This window comes from Chiloscyllium punctatum, chromosome 10 (assembly GCF_047496795.1).
Source record: "Chiloscyllium punctatum isolate Juve2018m chromosome 10, sChiPun1.3, whole genome shotgun sequence".
NCBI lineage: Eukaryota > Metazoa > Chordata > Chondrichthyes > Orectolobiformes > Hemiscylliidae > Chiloscyllium > Chiloscyllium punctatum.
The window spans coordinates 82,059,180-82,069,103 of NC_092748.1; the positions used below are offsets into that span (position 1 = coordinate 82,059,180).

The window sequence follows — 9,924 nt, forward strand, 5'->3', positions numbered from 1 at the left end:
ATTAGCATGTACTTTGCACCCCTTTCATGGAAAAAGAAGGATAATGGAGACTGCCAATCTTTGCTGCATTGCCACGGCAACATCCTGCCAATCAGACAATGCCTGCCTAATCTGAAAAGGAAGATTGACAGTTAACTATTCTCACTACATCTCCATGTCAGTGATGTCTCAACCAATCAGCGCTGTCTTTGCATATTGCATACATTGGTGTCCCTTTTCTCAAATCTGCTTCTTGTGTCCGAGTTGTGAAGAAAGCAACATGAAATGCTTCAGCTTCTTGCCTCCTTTAAGCTGTGTTCAGTTATGTTCATTGAATGTTATTAATCACACCATTGTTTAAAACCCTGAAACACCAGACTGAACAAGGTGTAAATTCTTATGGGTTTATGTTGGAGTTGAAAAGTTGGCATTCTCACTGATTTTAATGATGTATGGCTAGAAAAAACAACCATGGCTCAGTCTGTATCAGAGCTCAGAAGGACAGAGTGCAAATTCAGGACTGCCATGTTGATTCATGCAAGACCAGTATCCTGAATTGCTGTCAGCTTCAAAGGGATAATGACAATGAACCAAAACAGATTGTTATTAATCCCTCCACACACCTTTTATAAAATCTAGCCTATTTACTCAAGACATTTAATGGGTCACCTGCAAGTTGTATTCATTCTAGAATTCTTGGTACTGGCACATTTTTAGCATGCTGTTAACATGAATTAAAATTTTGACTTGATCAAATACCCCATTCTTAAAGGCAAGCACATCTCCTTTAACAGTGAGAGAAATGACAAGGGAATTTTAAAAATTCTGTCAAGTAATGATGTCTAATTCTATTGATGTGACTTTGAAATGCTAAAGTGAAGATGCATAATATCAGTCTCCATAAACATCTCGTTGGAAAAAAATAAATGACACAACACTAGGTCAACTGGCAGATCTTCCAAAATAGAATTGAAACAGTTTTCAGGAATTAAAATTAGTGTTTAGATATTTTATCTTAAAATTTCACTTGTTTAAATCCCCAGACTTCACTGAACAACATTCCCCAGCTGAGGGGTCAAGGCCTGTACCAATATCGCTGTCTGACTAACCACCTCGAGGCATTTGGGAAGATTAATTCCTGTCATCTCTCCATGTGAGACAATGGTTCATTTCTGCTTTTCAGCCTGCCAACCTACCAGCTGAACTGAGAAAATGACTGGTCGGGGAATTATAGAGACAAGCTTACAGCTTGCTACGTGTTATTGCACCAATCTGCTGCACAAACAGCTGCTCTGTCAGCAATTTGTAATTATTTTACAATTCATCAACATCTAACATCACCTTAACCCCTTCTTCACTCTCAAAATCATGACTGAAATGCCCAGGACAGCATAAAATATCTTACTCATGTTTCAATATTGATTCAGTGTAACTAACCTTTTTTGCACAGATTGGAGTGGTGCTGGAAAAGCACAGAAGGTCAGGCAGCATCCGAGGAGCAGGAAAATCAACGTTTCAGGCAAAAGTCCATTCCTGATGAAGGGCTTTTGCCCAAAATGTCAATTTTCCTGCTCCTCAGATGCTGCGTAATATGCTGTGTTTTTCCAGCACCACTCTAATCTTGACTCTAATGTCCAGCATCTGCAGTACCCACTTCTGCCTAACCTTTTCGACAGACCACTGAATAAAATTGATTTCTAGTATCATGACATGTAGCATATTCTGCAAAGAAATTCAGGCTTTCGTTGATTATTCTGCTGATTTTGCATTTAAGCTGATGAATTGATTAACTGAAACAAAACCTCATCCCCAATAATTTGTCATTTGTATAAGTGATTTAGATGAGAATATAGAAGACATGGTTATTAAGTTTACACATGACACTAAGATTGTTGGTGCAGTGGATAATGAAGAAGGTTATCTAAGATTACAAAGAGATCATGATTAATTAGGTCAATGGGCTGAGAAATGGCAGATGGAGTTTAATTTGGATAAATACGGGGTTTTGCATTTTGCTAATATAAGTAAGAGCAGGATTTATTCATTCAAAGTAAGGCCTTGGGTAACACTGTACAACAGAGACCTAGGAGTTCATGTACATAGTTCTTTGAAGTTTGCATCACATGTAGACAGGGTGGTTAAGAAGGCATTTAGCACACTTGCTATCTTTGCTCAGACCTTTGAGAATATAAGCTAGGACATTATGTTGTGGTTGTACATGACATCGGTGAGGCCTCTTCAGGGTACTGTGTCCAGTTCTGCCTGCTGTGTTATAGGAAGGATATTATTAAGCTGGAGAGGGTTCAGAAGAGATTTACCCAGATGTTGCTGGGAATAGAGAGTTTGGGTTATAAGGAGAGGTTGGATAGGCTGGGACTTCTTTCAGTGGAGCGTAGGAGGTTCATCCTTCAATCTCTCTAGAGGTCTATAAAACTATAAAACGGGTATAGATAAGGTAAGTAGCAGGTGTCTTTTCACTACGAGGCATATCTTTAAGTCAAGAGGAGAAAGGTTTTAAAAAGATATAAGGGGTAATATTTTTACACTGACTTGAGATACATATTTTGGTGTATCGTTTAGAGTTATAGAGTCATACAGCATGAAAACAGACCATTTGGTCCAACCAGTCTATGTCAACCATAATTCCAAACTAAACTTGTCCCAGCTGCCTACATTGGGTCCATATCTGTCCAAACATTTCTTATTCATGCTATATCCAAATGTATTTTAAATATCGTAACTGTACTTGCATCCACCACTTCGTCTGTAAGTTCATTACAAACTATCCACATGTTTTTTAAATGTTATAAATGTACCTGCATTTACAACTTTCTCTGGCAATTCATTCCATATACAAAGCTCCCTTTTAAATCTTTGTCCTCTCACCTTAAAATTATGCCTTCTAGTCACCCCTCAACCTCCTACATTCCAGTGATAAAAGTGCCAGTTTACCAGACTCTCGCTGTAACTTAAACTCTCCAGTCCCAGAAACATCCTTGTAAATCTTTTCTGCACTCTCTCCAATTTAATAGCATTCTTCTTCTCTGTTCCACTAAGGAACACTTTTTTTGTTTAACCTATTTTTCTAATCAGTTTGTTCAGGAGTATTATTACACATCTCTGGAGCACTTGAGACTTTAATCTGGGCCTCCCAGGCCAGGAGTAGGGACACTATCACTGTGCCATAAGAGGGTCCTTACTGAGCAACTTGCATGATGGACTGCTGATTTACAATCACCCTTTTCAACTGCTGCTGAAGATCAGTTTCGCCTGTTGGTTTTTTTTAAAGAGAGCTTGATAAGGCAAAGGATTTTGAATAAAATAAGTTTGTCTTTTCTAGACTTTTGAAATGTGATCTTGAAAATGGGGAGCATGAATTCTACTTTAATTACAGAATTCTTTGCCAGAACAAGTTTCTGCAGCAAATACTAGAGTTCCTTAAACATCACGTGGCCTTCTAAAGTTCATCACTTGTAATCCAGGGTTCAATTAATAAGACATTTACACAGATTGCCAACGCACATTTGCTCACACGTCATCTGAGTTCTCTGAGTATGTTACTACTCCAACACAGCACAATTTAATTTGTGCTCAAAACAATGGCCCTTTATCTTTACTAATTTCCACATCAATTACTATTGCCTGGCTTCCTTGTACAGCCTGTTCACTCATTTACATTTTGAAATATGCTGTGGAAAGTGATTTAATTCTTAACAATTGCAAAACTCTATAAAGTACAAATACACACTTCCTTATCTAACACAGAGTTGGTAATCAAAACTTGTGGCTATAATATTTCACAACTGCAATTTGCTGATCAAAATAACTGCGGAAAGTCAAGCAGGATTTATTTGATGCAAGAAGGAAAAGAGCGAGCATTAATATAATCTGATGTACAATAGCATGGGCTACCTTCTGCCCTGCATCATCTTGGACCACTTAGACGCAATTTGGACATGTGAGCAATATTAGAGTATGATGAAGAGAAGAGACATCTTGAGTAACTTTTCAGTTGTATAAATATATGAAAAGTCTGTTCAAATTTGTTGATTTATTGGCCAGAGCATAATCCATAATCAAAAAAACTTGGATCAAGAATATGAATCATTATATTGGTTATATGGAATCTGTTCTTTGTTTCATATCTTTTTTTTAACTGAGTTGCTAAAACCACACAAATCAGTAATTGTTAATTACAATGCCCGAAGGTGAAATTGCATTCAGCAATTTTGAATGTCATATTTGAATTTATTTTTTACACTGCAAATTTAATTGGGCTGATAACCACTAATTAGTGTCACTATAACAGCTACCAATTCATCACAACAGCACTGAAGAACAACAAATAAATATGATAGCATAGGATTTAAACAAATATAAAATAGCACACACTTACCTAAATCCACTGATGAATGAGAAGCTTAATTTAGTAAAGGGAAACTGATTTCTATAAGTTTTATGTGAATTGTCATGCCAGCACTGAAAAAGCCACAGTACTCAAGTTCTTCTTGCAGACCTTTAATAATTTGCTTTCTAAATGGGGTATAACAAATGCCACAGTGTTCTGTCAATATTTGTATGCACCACCACATCAGGCAAGCTGCCAAATTTCCAGGATTTAGAAAGGCAAGTATGGAAAGTTGACACCCCCAACAAATACATTCGTCCTTTGTTTCTGTGATATAGCATTACACTCAGGCCTCTCAAAATTAAATAGGAATGCACTATGTTTGTATTAACATGAAGACACAGACAACATTATGTGAAGAGCCCAGTATTTTCCTGCTCTAACTGAAAATTATTTTTCTAATCCTCTAATTTAATCTCTTGCACAATCTGATTACCCATAGATAACACTAACTATGTTTAAGTGTGGACTCTAATTGGGCAGGAATGTACTTTTTCATTTGCAGTAATTTATATTTGAAGCACGCCTGTGGCAGCTAAAGCTAGCCCCTGAAGCATCTTGATTAACTCAGTGAGCTAAAGGATGCTTTGTGAACATTGCAGAACTGTCCTGACCATTGTGATGTTTCAATGAAGCAACAATATATTTTCAACATTACATGAGCATCCTAAAAAGAACATAACTAATTTTAAGGAACATGCTATTTGAAATTCAAAGTGCTGTAAAACTTAACTAGACATGGCAGTTCATGGATTAAGGGCTCTAATGGTAATATCCTCCCTGAATCCCTCTTCCTACATAAAATTGCCTGCCCATTTTCTTAGCACCCTCTCAACATTGCTGTCAAATATAGACTGTCTGTGCTCCAATGTCAATCAGAATCATAGGATGGCTACAATGCTGAAAGAGGCCATTTGGCCCATCAAGTCCATACTGACTCTCTGAAGAGCAATCCATCCAGACTCAGCCCCCTCCCTATCCCTGTCAGCCCACATTTACCATTAGCTGGTCCACCTAGCCTGCACCACCCTGGACACTACAATTTAGCATGGCCAATTCACCTTATCTGAACATCTTTCGACTCTGGGAGGTACCAGAAGAAACCCACACAGACATAGGGACAATATGCAAATGGCACATAAACAGTTGCCCAAGGTTGGAATCAAACCTGGATCCCTGGTGTTGTAAGGCAGCAGTGCTAACCATTGAGATACTCCAGCAGAGTGTTTTGACCTGAGGCAGCAATGCATATGTTGTCTCCTGTAACATAAGAAGCTGGGTGCCGGTGTTCTGATGTTAAAGAATCTAACAATACTTATATAATTACAAAATACGACATACAAATATTACATTCCTCAGACACATAGATGTCGAGACTTTAACCTATTATGTTACAACAGAAGAGCATGCTTCCAGTCGATTATCACACAAAAGATCTGAGGTAAAAAAAGAGTGTGAGGTATTTCTACTCTCAGATTGTATGCTGTGATACAGTGAAGGTATCACAAGAATACCTCTTGATGGAAAACTAACATGCTGACAATGAGACATAACATAACATCCCCTTTTTCCCAAGATGAAAACTTATTCCAAACAGATATATATGGTTGTTAATAGGCCTGTATTGGCAATTTGGTAATTAAGAAATAGGCAACATAGAGTTCACAAGGTTTACATTTCAAATTCAATGCATTGCTTTTAGGTTTGGTAACATGTTCTGACCTTGTGACTATTAACCTGTTAGGAGAGGTACATGTTGTTCTCTGACACACTTGTTTGATGACTTAGTGGTCTTGCTGTTGATTGCGGTCACTCATTATCACCACACAATCATCGTCAATGTGTTTTTTTCTTGTATTTCTTCATGCATATGCCAAAAGTGTCTGAGCTGGTATCTCTTCCTTGGCAATGTAACACATTCCTGAAGAAGGGCTGATGCCCAAAACGTCGGTTCTCCTGTTCCTTGGATGCTGCCTTACCTGCTGCGCTTTTCCAGCAACACATTTTCAGCTCTGATCTCCAGCATCTGCAGTCCTCACTTTCTCTTCAATGTAACACTATAAACAGTAATAATAACTAGCCTGGTTGAATATTTGTAAAATCTTTGTTTGGATCCAAGTTTTTGTAATTGTATTTCTAATTCACACTCCAGGGTGAAGTTTTGGTGATTTTTCTACCTGCCAGACCATTATGCACCTCTGTTGTTGTCCTCTGCCTTTAAGAAGAATGTCTTGTCTCAGAACAGTCATAGAACTGATTGCAGGGAAAGGTTGTTCACATTTCCTTTCAAGCATAAGTTGTTGCTTATCCCAAAGTCTATCTTAGATGATGGTCACCGGAAGATCCAAGGCCGAATGTCCCTGACTGCTGAAGTGTTCCCCGGCTGGGAGGGAACATGCTTGTCTGGCGATTGTTGTGCGGTGTCCTTCAGGACTACAGGATATGGAAGAACACAGAGTGGCCAATCAGAGGCTGATAGACAAGCTCGGTACCCATGAGGATGGCCTCAACCGGGACCTTGGGTTCATGTCACACTACAGATGACCCCACTACAGTATATACGCTCTCATACAAGCACACATATAAACACACTCGTACAAATTCACACCTTCACACAGACACACACACACACACACACTCTCAGGCTTATACTCCGTCACACTCATGCACATATTCTACCAAGCACACACATGTAAACACACACTCTCTCACATGAACTCTCTCTCTCTCTCTCTCTCTCTCTGCACAGTGGTTAGCACCGCTGCCGCACAGCACCTGAGACCCAGGTTCAATTCCCGCCTCAGGCGACTGACTGTGTGGAGTTTGCACGTTCTCCCCGTGTCTGCGTAGGTTTCCACCGGGTGCTCCAGTCTCCTCCCACAATCCAGAGATGTGTAGGTCAGGTGAATTGGCCATGCTAAATTGCCCGTAGTGTTAGTTAATGGGTAAATGTAGGGGTATGGGTGGGTTGCGCTTCGGCGGGTCGGTGTGGACTTGTTGGGCCACAGGGCCTGTTTTTGCACTGTAATCTAATCTAAGTTCCCTCTCTCTCTCTCCCTCACATGTACACACACACGTAAGTCCATGGGGTGAATTTGCATTTGCAGAATTGTATTTGCAGATACATCACACTTTGCTCAAGAAGCACACAATCTGCCAGCAGTCAATACAGGCAGTCAATCCATGTAGCACTTTATAAATTCCTCTTGGGAAATAGAACCAGTCTGACTCTAGATTTGGAAATACCCATGTTGGACTGGGGTGGGCAAAGTTAAAAATAAACTAGGCAAAAGTGAGGACTGCAGATGCTGGAAACCAGAGTTTAGATTAGAGTGGTGCTGGAAAAGCATAGCAGGTCAGGCAGCATCCGAGGAGCAGGAAAATCGACATTTTGGGCAAAAGCCCTTCATCAGGAATAGTTAAAAATCATGCAACACCAGGTTATAGTCCAACAGGCTTATTTGGAAGCACTAGCTTTCAGAGCACTGCTCCTTCATCAGGTGGTTGACAACCAGCTCAAAGTTAAACTCAAAGTTACTTTTTAATTAAGCTGATTGTTGAGAACCTTCCAGAACTTTTCTGCATCTTCTCAATTAACAATGAAATGACTAGATATGTTGTTTATGTGATGCCTCTCCTTGCCTATAGCAAGCAATATTACTAAAGTTCTTTTCTCAGAATTATTTATCGCTTGAGCTATAAAGTAGAATTGTATTCATTGTTTCAACAGGGAGTTTGTTAAATTCATTTGTGGGATTTGGGCATCGCTGGCTGACCAGTATTTATTTCCAATCCCTTGTTGCCCTTGAGAAGGTGCTGGTGAGCTGCCTTCTTGAACCACTGCAGTCCATGCACTGTAGGTTGATCCAGAATGCCTTGAGGGAGAAAATTCCAGGATTTTGACCCAGCAACAGTGAATGAACAACAAAATATTTCCAAGTTAGGATGGTGAGTGGCTTGGAGGGAAACTTGCAGGTGGTCGTGTTCCTATGTAATTTCTGTCCTTGTCCTTCCAGATGAAAGTGGTCGTGGGCTTGGAAGGTGCTGACTAAAGATCTTTGGTAAATTTCTGCAGTGTATGTGATGACAAACTACTTGAGTGTTGGAGCTGCATCCATCCAGGCAAGTGGAGAGTGTTCCATCACACTCCTGACTTAAGCTTTGTGGATGGTGCGCCGGTTTTGAGATATCAGGGGCTGTATTCCTAGCCTCTAACCTGTTCTCCTAGCTCCTATGTTTATGTGGCAAGTGCAGTAGAATCTCTGGTCAATCATAACCCAGGATATTGATAGTTGGATATGCAATGATAGTGGGGTATTCAATGATAGTAATGCCATTGAATATCAAGAGGCGATAGTCAGATTGTCTCTTATTGGAGATAATCATTGCTTGGCATTGGTGTGGCATGAATTTGCACTTGTCAGCTTATGCTTGGATATTGTCCATATCATGTTGCATTTGAACATGGACCACTTTAGTTTCTGAGGAGTTGCCAATGATGCAGGACATTGTTTTTACCTGTTCGCCACGGATTGCACAATGACTGCAGCTGCTGGAAGCTGAAAATGTGTTGCTGGAAAAGCGCAGCAGGTCAGGCAGCATCCAAGGAGCAGGAGAATCGATGTTTCAGGCATAAGCCCGAAGAAGGGCTCATGCCCGAAACATCGATTCTCCTGTTCCTTGGATGCTGCCTGACCTGCTGCGCTTTTCCAGCAACACATTTTCAGCTCTGATCTCCAGCATCTGCAGTCCTCACTTTCTCCTTGCAGATGCTGGAAACCAGATTCTGGATTAGAGTGGTGCTGGAAAAGCACAGCAGTTCAGGCAGCATCCATTCCATTTCCGATGTTATGATTGAAGGAAGGTCAGCAATATATCACTGGATACCCAGTTCATAAATGAGCTTTCTAATATTCACCATTCTGGTGTAGAAATGTTGGATAGCATCATCTTAACCCAGATGTCCTTGACTTTGTGTAAATTAAAGAGTTTTCCTACCTTAAGAACACAGATTCTGTAACTGCTGTTATGAGAAAGTTACTCTGTTGCTGACTGTAAGGAACAGAATGTTCTTCAACTTTGTGTGCACTTAAACTCATGGAATCATTGAGATGTACAGCATGGAAACAAACCCTTCAGTCCAACCTGTCCATGCCGACAAAATTAATCTAGACCCATTTGCCAGCAATTGGCGCCCATAGCCCTCTAAACCCATCCTATTCATATAACCATCCAGATGCATTTTAAATGTTGTAGCTGTACCTGTCTCCACCACTTCCTCTGGCAGCTCATTCCATACACTGTGTTACAGCTCAAAGGGGCACTTCAGCCTCTTTTTTTTTCTTTTCTTAATTAAAGCAATCTTAGAAATTTCTTTGTCTCAAAAGAACATAAATTCTAATCAAAAGAACATTTACTTCTTGTTGGTTAATTTCCCTTCCACAAACCTGTGCAGCTGTCTGTACTCACAGAAAGTGAGTTGCTGAAGGATATGAAATGCCCCCTTTGTCTGAATTCTCTGTTGTCCTATTAATCTT

General features: G+C 39.9%; 1 protein-coding gene across 1 annotated transcript in view; it reads right to left on the reverse strand.

Annotated features, from left to right (window-relative positions):
• nckap5l (NCK-associated protein 5-like) overlaps positions 1 to 4,390 on the reverse strand; it is a 753,060-nt gene extending 748,670 nt beyond the window's left edge. The window contains exon 1 of the mRNA XM_072579642.1: positions 4,376 to 4,390. The gene's annotated coding sequence lies outside the window, so the exon portion shown is untranslated. The remainder of the gene's footprint in view (positions 1 to 4,375) is intronic.
• Positions 4,391 to 9,924: the final 5,534 nt, after the last annotated feature.